General features: G+C 41.5%; 1 protein-coding gene across 6 annotated transcripts in view; it reads right to left on the reverse strand.

The window, feature by feature from the left end:
* LOC109892822 (dual specificity tyrosine-phosphorylation-regulated kinase 1A) overlaps positions 1 to 8,111 on the reverse strand; it is a 51,190-nt gene extending 43,079 nt beyond the window's left edge. For 4 of the 6 annotated variants that reach the window (XM_031826716.1, XM_020485627.2, XM_031826715.1 and 1 more), the window contains exon 1: positions 7,489 to 8,110. The gene's annotated coding sequence lies outside the window, so the exon portion shown is untranslated. Of the gene's footprint in view, positions 1 to 7,488 lie in introns of all 6 variants that reach the window. The other 2 variants (XR_004210302.1, XM_031826714.1) reach the window with 2 other exon arrangements.
* Between the last annotated feature and the right edge of the window lie 4,000 nt (positions 8,112 to 12,111).

The raw sequence follows: 12,111 nt of genomic DNA on the forward strand, positions 1-12,111 counted from the left end.
TGGATTTTTCTCAGGTTTTCGCCTGCCATATGTGTTCTGTTGTACTCACAGACATCATTCAAACAGTTTTAGAAACTTCAGAGTGTTTTCTATCCAAGACTACTAATAATATGCATATATTAGCATCTGGGACAGAGTAGCAGGCAGTTTACTCTGGGCACCTTATTCATCCAAGCTACTCAATACTGCCCCCCTGTCACCAAGAAGTTAATCCACTTCCCCAGAGTCAGATGAACTCGTAAATATAATTTTTTGATGTCCCTGCATGCAGTTTGAAGGAAGTTGCTAACTAGCGTAATTGCTAACTAGTGTAAGCACGATTAGAAGTCTAGCATGCTAGTAGATACCCACAGACTTCCAGTCATTGCCCTAACACTAGTTAGCATTGGCTCACTAAACTTCCTCTAACTTCCTTCATACTGTACATGAGAAACATAAAATGGTATCCACAAGTTCATCTGACACTGGGGAAGTAGATAAAGGGCATTGGCAAAATCCCGAAGTATCCCTTTAATTGTAAGGTACTTTATTGTTGACGCAGAAATTATTTTATAGAGATAAAACGGCTGCATTGGACATGTTAAGCTTTTGCGCTGACAACCATTGTGCTACGTTTTTGCCCATTGAAGAGCATTCAAGAAGCCTACAAAAGTAAAAAATTAAAATAAACTACAAGGCTACTTTCCACGTTACTTTCAAAGCGTGTTCTACTGTAAAAATAGACATTCCATCACAGAGATAGACAATGAATCTCAACCGATTATGATATGGGGAAAATACAGTTTATGCCTACGTTTGAAAATCCTTCCAAAGTTGGTGCAGTAACATTTCCATCAACATCCGTGTACGTGCAGACACGGTTCTCATGAATGTTGAATATTGGCCTAATGTTCATTAGACCTATTTGTGTTGAAAATTATCGTTTTTACTTTCTTTTTTTCTCTTGGCTATTACCCATACACAGCCAAAAACAGCCAAATATGAACCGGCATAGAAATTACTGGCAGGAATCTTAAAATACAGACGCCCGTGTAATCACTTGTTGAGGTGTTTGCTGCTGTGATTAAAGTCAAAGGCAGAGAGAACACAAATGCTTATTGTAAAGTACACTCAGCATGGAAGGTTTCTATAAGTAGCCTAAATAAAGAATGTGTCCCTAAGGTAATTCTGTTTCCAAGGAATCAACCATGTCATGACTGAAGCAGATGCCCCTTTCAATTTGGGATGCATGATATATCGGTGAGCATATCAGAATCAGACAATATTAGCTAAAAATGCCAACATCGGCCCAATGGCTAGTTTAACGCCGATGTGCAAAACGGATGATGTGCAAAACCGATGTCAAAGCTGACGTGCTTAGCTATAGAACTTAAGTAGCTGACGTAATGACGCCACGAAAAATACAGCGCTACACAGAACAAAATCTGAAAAATACCAAGCGCACATCTCCAACAACTAAACAAGTTCAAGTCGAGCAGTCATTTGAAAGAGTAAGAACATTTCAGCGAGACAACTGAAAGGCAAAATCCATTAACGCCAAGATAATGGAATCCATTGCCCTTGGCAATCAACCGTCCTCTGTCGTGGATGATGTTGGCTTTCGCCGACTGGTCGAGCCCCGGTAAACACTATTTTTCAGATTTGCCCCCCACCAGTTACACAGTATTGTTGAAACGTACATCTATGAGCTACTTGCTATGGGAGTCACTGCTATTAGCTTCACGGCTGACATTTGGACCAGCGATGTCAGCCCCATGCGCATGCGGAGTCTGACAGCATAGTGGGTCGACTAGGATTTCGTACTGATGAAAGCCGTATTACATGCTCAGGAATGTGCTGGTTCTCATACTGCTGCTGCCATTTCAATGGCATTTGAGAACATGTTTGAAACATGGACACACTCCTAGCGCCATTCGAACAACTGACTCGAGAAATAAGCTAATCAACTGTGTCTGCAGCAGACGTGATACCCTCTATCATGGCATTGAAACGCCTGCTCAACAAAACTGCCGACAGACCGTGGGGTTAAAACTTACAAAAGTACTCAAGGCTGTGGACAAGCGATTCGGTGGCATTCTCTCTGAGCCTCTTTACTGTGTCACCACCATGCTCGATGCTAGGTACAAGGACCACTACTTCGATGTAGAGAAGAAACAGGGTTTACGTGAAATGTAACACAGCTGGACATACAGTGACAGTGTGCACAGAGGAAGAGAGGCCACGGACAGACAGAGCTGAGACTTCACTGCTTGACATGTATAATGAAATCGTGGTTGAGAATAAAATGACTATTATTATTTAATCATTATTTAACAAGGCAAGTTAGTTAACCTGTTGTCACTAGGGGGCAGTATTTTCATTTTTGGAAAAATAACGTTCCCAAAGTAAAACGGGATATTTTGTCAGGACAAGATGCTAGAATATGCATATAATTGACAGCTTAGGATAGAAAACACTCTAAAGTTTCCAAAACTGTAAAAATATTGTCTGTGAGTATAACATAACTGATATTGCAGGCGAAAGACTGAGAAAAATCCAATCCGGAAGTGACTCGTGTTTTGAATGCTCTGCGTTCCGATGCGTCTTTATTGAGCAATGAATGGGCTATCAACCAGATTCCTTTTTCTACGTATTCCCCAAAGTGTCTACAGCATTGTGACGTAGTTTCACGCCTTTATGTTGAAGAATACCCGTAAGCGGCTACATTGCGCAAGTGGTCACCTGACGGCTCTCAGAGTGATTCTTGCGTAAAATACAGAGGTAGCCATTTTTCCTATCGCTCCTACTGAAAAACCAATTGTCCCGGTGGATATATTATCGAATAGATATTTGAAAAACACCTTGAGGATTGAGTATAAACAACGTTTGCCATGTTTCTGTTGATATTATGGAGCTAATTTGGAATATTTTTCGGTGTTGTCGTGACCGCAACAAGTTAAGAACACATTCTTATTTTCAAAGACGACCTATGAACGGTGGGTTAACTGCCTCCTTAAGGGGCAGAACGACAGATTTTCACCTTGTCAGCTCGGGGCATCCAATCTTGCAACCTTAAGGTTAACTAGTCCAACGCAATAACGACCGTTGCACTCCACAAGGAGACTGACTGCCTGTTACGCGAATGCAGTAAGCCAAGGTAAGTTGCTAGCTAGCATTAAACGTATCTTGTAAAAAACAATCAATCAATCATAATTACTAGTTAACTACACATGGTTGATGATATTACTAGATATTATCTAACGTGTCCTGAGTTGCGTATAATCTGACTGAGCACACAAACATACAAGTATCTAAGTATCTGACTGAGCGGTGGTAGGCAGAAGCAGGCGCGTAAACATTCATTCAAACAGCACTTTCATGCGTTTTGCCAGCAGCTCTTCGTTGTGCGTCAAGCATTGCGCTGTTTATGACTTCAAGCCTCAACTCCCGAGATGAGGCTGGTGTAACTTAAGTGAAATGGCTGGCTCGTTAGCACACGCTAATAGCGTTTCAAACGTCACTCGTTCTGAGCCTTGGGGTGGTTGTTTCCCTTGCTCTCCATGGGTAACGCTGCTTTGAGGGTGGCTGTTGTCGTTGTGTTCCTGGTTCGAGCCCAGGTAGGAGTGAGGAGAGGGACAGAAGCTATACTGTTACACTGGGAATACTAAAGTGCCTATAAGAACATCCAATGGTCAAAGGTTAATGAAATACAAATGGTATAGAGGGAAATAGTCCTATAATTCCTATAATAATGACAACCTAAAACTTATTACCTGGGAATATTGAAGACTCATGTTAAAAGGAACCACCAGCTTTCATATGTTCTCATGTTCTGAGCAAGGAACTTAAATGTTAGCTTTACATTGCACATATTGCACTTTTACCTACTTCTCCAACACTTTGTTTTTGCATTATTTAAACTCTTTGCCTATCCAAGATTTAGTGTAAATTTGGTCCGATTGCACTTCCTAAGGCTTCCACTAGATGTCAACTGTCTTTAGAACATTGTTTCAGGCTTCTACTGTGAATGGGGGGGGGGGGCAAATAAGAGCTGTTTGACTAAGAGGTCTGGCAGAATGCCATGAGCTAAATCATGCGCACGGCTGTGAGAGCGAGCTGCATTCCATTAAATTTCTAAAGACAAAGGAATTGTCCGGTTGAAGCATTATTGAAGATTACTGAAGATTATGTTAAAAACATCCTAAAGAGTGATTCTATACATCGTTTGACATGTTTTGACGAACTGTAATATAACTTTTTTTACTTTCGTCTGGACTAAGTGCCTGCGCCTCGTGAATTTGGATTTGTGAACTAAACGCGCGAACAAAAAGGAGGTATTTGGACATAAATTATGGACTTTATCAAACAAAACAAACATTTATTGTGGAACTGGGATTCCTGGGAGTGCATTCCGATGAAGATCATCAAAGGTAAGTGAATATTTATAATGCTATTTCTGACTTCTGTTGACTCCACAACATGGCGGGTATCTGTATGTCTTGTTTTTGGTCTCTGGGCGCTGTTCTCAGATTATTGCACGGTGTGCTTTTTTCGTAAAGCTTTTTTGAAATCTGACACAGCGGTTGCAATAAGGAGAAGTATATCTTTAATTCCATGTATAACACGTGTATTTTCATCAACATTTATTATGAGTATTTCTGTAAATTGATGTGGCTCTCTGCAACATCACGGGATGTTTTGGAAGAAAAACATTACTGAACATAACGCGCCAATGTAAACTGAGATTTTTGGTTATAAATACGAAATTTATTGAACAAAACATACATGTATTGTGTAACATGAAGTCTCATGAGTGTCATGTGATGAAAATCAAAGGTTAGTGATTAATTATCTCTATTTCTGCTTTGAGACTCCTCTCTTTGGTTGGAAAAATTGCTGTGTATTTCTGTGACTAGGTGCTGACCTAACATAATCACATGGTATGCTTTCATCGTAAAGCCTTTTTGAAATCGGACACTGTGGTGGGATTAACAACAAGTTAAAATGGTGTGTAATACTTGTATGTTTGAGGAATTTTAATTATGAGATTTGTTGTTTGAATTTGGCGCCCTACACTTTCACTGGCTGTTGTCAAATCGATCCCGTTAACGGGATTTCACACGTAAGAAGTTTTAAGAACAAATTCTTATTTACAATGACAGCCTACCCCGGCCAAACCCAGACGAAGCTGGGCCAATTGTGCGCTGCCCTATGGGACTCCCAATCACGGCCGGATGCGATACAGACTGGATTCGAACCAGGGACTGTAGTGACGTCTCTTGCACTGAGATGCAGTGCCTTAGACCGTTGTGTCCATTGGTTTACTATTTAAATGTTCTAGAATGCTTAAAAGGGAGCTAAAATATTGGTTATCGGTATCATTTTTTTTTGGCAAGGAAAATATTGGATATCAGTATCGCCCAAAAATGTAATATCGGTGCATCCCTACTTTCAATACAATTACGCTTAGCCTATAGCGTCACAAGAGAACACTGATTGACCCACCAGACAGACTTCAAACTAAGGCCAATTTGAGATCTATCCATACCATTTGTAAACTTTACTATAGAAAAGGTGCTTTGCCATTGCTGTGCATGACTCTTGTAGCTGTTATAGTAGGCCTAAATTAGCAACTCGCTGATTCAACCATGAGGTTGATATGATATTATGTACTAAAAGAGACCAAGAGAGTGACTATGAACTGAAAACTTCAGAGACCAAGAGAGTGGCTATGAACTGAAAACTTCTCCTGGTGGGCAGGTGCTACTACATAATAATGATCAATTGACTGTAAATGTAAAATATGGGCCTTATCCAATACTTTTGAAGAGGAGGAATTTTAACAACAAGTTACATTGTCCTAAAAAAGTTAAATTTCTGACTTGATCAACAACAAAAAGCCTTCAAGCTCTCTACAAAAACTCAGTTATTTAACCCATCAAAAACGTACTAGTGCCTACTATGTATGAATTTCATTCACAAAGTCATGGGTACTTGCATGACAGCAGAGGCGGTCTACCTCATGTGAGTTCTCAAATTAATACGTTTAGTTTCCCCCACTGAACTTGATGCTTCAGTCAATGAATACTTTTGTCAACAAGTGTATCATGTACTGTGATCTGGAACTTAAATTAAACTGTTCGTGTCAGCTACAAAATTCCTTATTCAATTTCAATTTGTAAATAACCAAGTCAGTGGCTAATATCAGCTCAACTGAACTATGACCATGATTACACTAGGGTCAACATGTTAGCTAGCGAACTTCATCAGCAGACACACTAGGTCAATGTGAGCATATTAGCATTAGTTAGCTAGTTGATAACACAGTATCAAGAATGAATGTGTTGACGTAGATAAGCTCCCCATCCTTATGACTAGCCGTTAGCTGACTATCAATCAATGCTTGCATCTCTTTGGAAACTGATGACTTGTCAAGTTAGCAGGTGTTTGCTAGCTGGAAGGCAACATATGATTGGTATCGCCTCTATTGAACCCAGCTGCCTGGGGTGGAGTTACTCTTTGTAGCCAGCTTACCCTATCAATCATGTTACTAAAGCAAAAAGATCATCAACACAACGGGGCCCTGCTAATGTTTGCTAGCTAACATTAACCAAGGTGGAATGATGCATTAACAAACAGTAGAGAAGCAGTAGGTAGCTAGTAGCCTCTGCCAAGTCTCCAACAACCGGATGTTCCGGTTTTCAGGGACCATTAAAAGAGAGCCTGTGACGCGAGTTCCGCTTTTTGATGTTTTGAAGGCAATACTCCATCCTAACTCCTCCACATTTACTGGATTGGTTGAACAGTACAGAAGAGAACCTCCCCCGACAGTTTTTCTTCTTCTTGTCAATCCTGCTACGCTTTCACACGCTACTATCTATGTAGCTAACGTTAGCTAGGTAAATAGCAAACTAACGTTACTTACCCAAAAAACGTTGACCTAACTAGTTAATCTAATCTATCTTGCTAAAACAGCAAAGGTCCAGCTAGCAAGCAACACTGCCTTCCACTGAATTACATTAAAGGCAAGATGCTACAGTAGGTAGTTAGCTAAGTTTTCATATCTATCCATGTTAGCCAGCTGCATTGAATACAGGCTAGCTAGATTGCTAGCTAACGTTACTGGAATGGAGTAAGACTAGGGTTCTAGCTAGCTAACGTTAAGTTAACTGTGGCAAGGGAAAGTTAGCTAACAACTACACCAACATGGCCTTAGCAGTTACAGTAGCGAGTTACCGTTAAACTTAGCAATGTTATTAACGATTAATATTGTTAACTAGGCCTGATGTTACGCGTTACTGCTTGTCATCGTATTGTCAATATGTGGGTGCACGTTTTCCCACCAAAAATAAGAAACATTATAGAACGTTGAATGGTCATGTCATTGCCAGCTAACGTTAGCTAGCTAGCTAGTTTGTGTGTGAGCCCATTAGACCATTACAATGGTAACGTTAGCACTGTAACTGGCTAGTATGGCTAGCTACAGTTAGAACGAGAGTACAAACTTACCTTTGTCGCTGCCTGTCAGTCTTCCTATTCCAGAAAAATATCCTCATTTACAATCCCCAATGCCTTACGGCGAATTATTGAATACAGTCTCTTCTCCATGGAGCCCCCCCAGATTTCCCAACGTACAACCCTCACTCCTCTGAGTAGATGTCAATTCTGTTTCCAAATCAACAGCGCCTCTCCGTCAACTCGCCACCACCGTCAACAGCAGAAACTTACTGTATTCGATCTGACCATAGAGAAACCAACATTTCGATGTAGGCATGTACACCATTAGTTGGTCGATACTTCCATTTCAGCGAGAGTAGCGTTGCTTCCAAAGCATTTTTTTTTTTATACGGAAAAAAACTTGAAGACCCTGTTTTCTTGAAGAAACCTTTTTTTGTAAATGTCACAAAATGGCGCGCGTTCCAAACCTGCGCAGCGTACCGGCCCGGCGGAAGACCATAGAAACTACAGTAAACCAATGTACTCAGTAAGCGCCGTTGTAGCACATCTACCAACCCCTTTCATTATATTAACCAATTTCTGTCTGGGCATAAGTTTCAATGTACATGTCATTGCTATGATCAGTGGATTTACTATTCCGGGAAGAAGGTACATTTTTGGGGGAAAAACGAAAGTGGCTAACAAAATGGAGGCTGAATAAGAACGTTACCATGACGACTGTCTATCAAACGAAGAAGTTCCCGTATGGACCAATGACGCAGAAAAAGACCGTGCAGTTGTCATAGAAACTGCCAATCAAAATATTTGAAAGGGGGCGGGTCATAGGAGTGATTGTGGGAGCTAAACCAGAGATACTCCTTTCGCTATTCTCTCTGGCTAAACTCCTTGACGCGAGAAAGTGTTCGGTTGGGTCACCATCGAACGGGGGAAACAACACCTGGGACATCATTCATTACCTACCCAACAATGCTGAGTGTACAAAAACTAGATTAGATGTCTAACCCTTCTTTTTACGGTCTATGGTCTAACACTATGGGGAGTCAGTCAACAGGGGAACCGCTGCAGCCTGATCTCATAGCATTTTGTATTATTCTGTACTTAAATCCAAACACTATAAAGTATGATACAGTAAATTTAAGTTTCGTCAGTAGCGGTGGCGTGGGCAAAATCACAGGGAAAGCCAAGCCAGGGAAGAAGAAAAAAAAATCATATTACAACCTGTGTTGTGATAATTGCATTGTTTGCTCTATAATCCTGTTAGTTCATGTGCATTGACACAGTGATATATAGGCCTAAAGCCAGGACAATAAGAAGAATAAAGAATAAATTCAACCACATATTCGTTTCATTACAAAAACCGGAGATCAACATCTGTCCTGTGAAGTCCACAATACATATTGCATGTAACAAACAGTTACAGTTGAAGTCAGAAGTTTACATACACCTTAGCCAAATACATTTAAACTCAGTTTTTCACAATTCCTGACATTCAACCCTAGTAAAAATTCCCTGTCCTAGGTCAGTTAGGACCACTTTATTTTAAGAATGTGAAATGTCAGAATAATAGTGCAGAGAATGATTTCTTTCAGCTTTTATTTCTGAACAGCTATTTTCAGGTCTTGGATCGGGTTCAAGTCCGGGCTTTGGCTGGGCCACTCAAGGACATTCAGAGACTTGTCCCAAAGCCACTCCTGCATTGTCTTGGCAATGTGCTTAGGGTCGTTGTCCTGTTGGAAGGAGAACCTTCGCCTAAGTCTAAGGTCCTGAGCACTGCAGAGATGGTTGTGCTTCTGGAAGGTTCTCCCATCTCCACAGAGGAACTCTGTCAGAGTGACCATCGGGTTCTTGGTCACCACCCTGACCAAGGCCCTTCTCCTCTGATTGCTCAGTTTGGCCAGGCGGCCAGCTGTAGTAAGAGTCATGGAGGTTCCAAACTTATTACATTTGAAGAATGATGGAGGCCACTGTGTTCTTGGGGACCTTCAATGCTGCAGAAATTTTTCGGCACCCTTCGCCAGATCTGTGCCTCGACACAATTCTGTTTCAGAGCCTTGGTTTTTGCTCTGACATGCACTGGCAACTGTGGGACCTTCGATAGACAGGTGTGTGCCTTTCCAAATCATGTCCAATCAATTGAATTTACCACAGGTGGACTCCAATCAATGAATACTGAATACTTATGTAAATAAGGTTTTTCTGTTTTTTATTTTTAATACATTTGCAAAAATGTCTAAAAGCCTGTTTTCACTTTGTCATTATGGGGTATTGTGTGTAGATTGATGAGGAACATTTTTAATGTAACGAAATGTGGAAAAGGGAAGGGGTCTGAATACTTTCCGAATGCACTGTCCATTCAGCCTTTTGTGAATATAAGGACATTTACGATAGATAAATGCAAGATAAATTATTTAGTATGTTTTTTCCCCTTTTTTCATTTTTTTTTTGTGGAAGACTGCTTCCCTTGGCATCACTGAATACACGCCACTGCATTTCGTATAGTACGTTTTACTTTGGGAATGTCCATCACCCATTTTGTATGATATGTTACAAATTTGCAAAATGTACAATATGTTACGAATTTTAAAAACGTAGCTTATGATATGTTACGAATTCTAGTTAGGTGGATAACGTTAGCTAGATAGCTAATGTTAGCTAGGCTAGGGGTTAAGGTTAGAGTTAAGTTTAGGAGTTAGGTTAAAGGGTTTAGGTTCGGGGAAGGGTTAGCTAACATGCTAAGTAGTTGCAAAGTAACTAAAAGTGTTTTAAAAGTTGCTAATTAACTAAAATGCTGAAATTGTCTGTGATGAGATTTGAACTTGCAACCTTTGGGTTGCTACAGGTCCATGTTATATTCCCGACCAAATACCTTACATTTTCATTTTTGTCTTCAGAAACTATCCGTCTTATGTAACCATACATAATTTAACATACACTATATTTACAAAAGTATGTGGATACCCCTTCAAATTAGTGGATTCAGCTATTTCAACCACACCTGTTGCAGACAGGTGTATAAAATCAAGCACACAGCCATGCAATCTCCATTGACAAATATTGGCAGTAGAATGGCCTTACGGAAGAGCTCAGTGACTTTCAATGTGGCACCGTCATAGGATGCCACCTTTCTAACAAGTCAGTTTGTCAAATTGTTGCCCTGCTAGAGCTGCCCCGGGCAACTATAAGTGCTGTTATTGTGAAGTGGAAACGTCTATGAGCAACAACGGCTCAGACTCGGAGTGGTAGGCCACACAAGCTCGCAGAACGGAACCGCGGAGTGTTGAAACGCGCAGCGCGTAAAAGTCTGTAACACTCACTATAAAGGTCCAAACTGCCTCTGGAACCAACGTCAGCACAATAACTGTTCGTCTGGAGCTTCATGAAACGGGTTTCCATGGCTGAGCAGCCATACACAAGCCTATGATCACCATGCGCAATGCCAAGCATCGACTAGAGTGGTGTAAAGCTCGCCGCCATTGGACTTTGGAGCAGTGGAAACGCGTTCTCTGAAGTGATTAATTACACTTCACCATCTGGCAGTCCGACGGACAAATCTGGGTTTGGCGGATGCCAGGAGAACGCTGCCTGCCCGAATGCAGAATGCCATTACTTCCTCCCATTACTTCCTCCCAAGATGGCGTAGCAGTAGGTCGTCCTGTCGTCCTGTCCTGTCGTGTCCCTGTATATATCGTTTATTTTTAGTTTTTTTACATATTTTCTCCACATAACTCTTTGAAAACATTTTGCTAAACCCTAAGCTTCCAAATACTCTCCTGCAACCCGACTCACCCAATGTAGCTATTTTTCCTAAAGTATTTATATTTACTTCGGGACCCCTCAACTGAAGCTAGCCAGCTAACCAGCGGGTATGCTAGCGGTCTCCAGCTAACCGGTCATCAGCTAACCTGTAGTTCGGAAAGCTCTCGCCTGTTCGTACAACGCGACTTTAACCAGAGCACAACGGACCTATTTATTTTTCATCCCCGGATTCCCACCGCAAACGGAACATCTTTCAGCTGGAATTTTCAGCAACTAGCTATCTAGCTAAACCGCAACCTCGGATTACTCCTGGCTAGCGTTTCCACCCACTTAGCTTGAAGCTAGCCCGGCCGTAGCACCTGTGTTACCACAGTAGCATACTCCTGAGCTACAATACCCGGGCCCACGACCGGTCTACCGATGTCATCGCATGAAGAGGAATAAACAGACTCACCCCATCGCGACGTCCCCCAAAGGCTAACTCTCTAGCCCTCGCTATCTCCCTGCTTGCTAATTCGGCCTGCTAACTGCTAGCTTGTCCAGCTCCGGCCCGCTAACTGCTACCTTGTCTAGCCCGGGCCTACAAACTGTTAGCTTGTTAGCACAGGCCTGCTAACCGCCTGAATCGCCGCGTCTCAAACGCTCACCGGACCCATATTTACTTTCTATCTCTTTTGACTTTTAATTTGTTTATACCTTCCGGAAACCTGCCTCACCCAATGTGATACGGAATCGCTATTATTTTTTATTTATTTTTAGAACACACTCAAGAACCTCCAGAAGCAAACCAGCTAACTAGCTACAAGCTATTTAGTCATTGTTAGTTTTTTTTTACCTGGATAACACTCGCCAGGCCAGCTTCCCTGCCCCATCCACCGCTGCCCCCTGGACACTGATCTCTTGGCTACATAGCTGATG

This window comes from Oncorhynchus kisutch, linkage group LG6, assembly GCF_002021735.2.
Source record: "Oncorhynchus kisutch isolate 150728-3 linkage group LG6, Okis_V2, whole genome shotgun sequence".
NCBI lineage: Eukaryota > Metazoa > Chordata > Actinopteri > Salmoniformes > Salmonidae > Oncorhynchus > Oncorhynchus kisutch.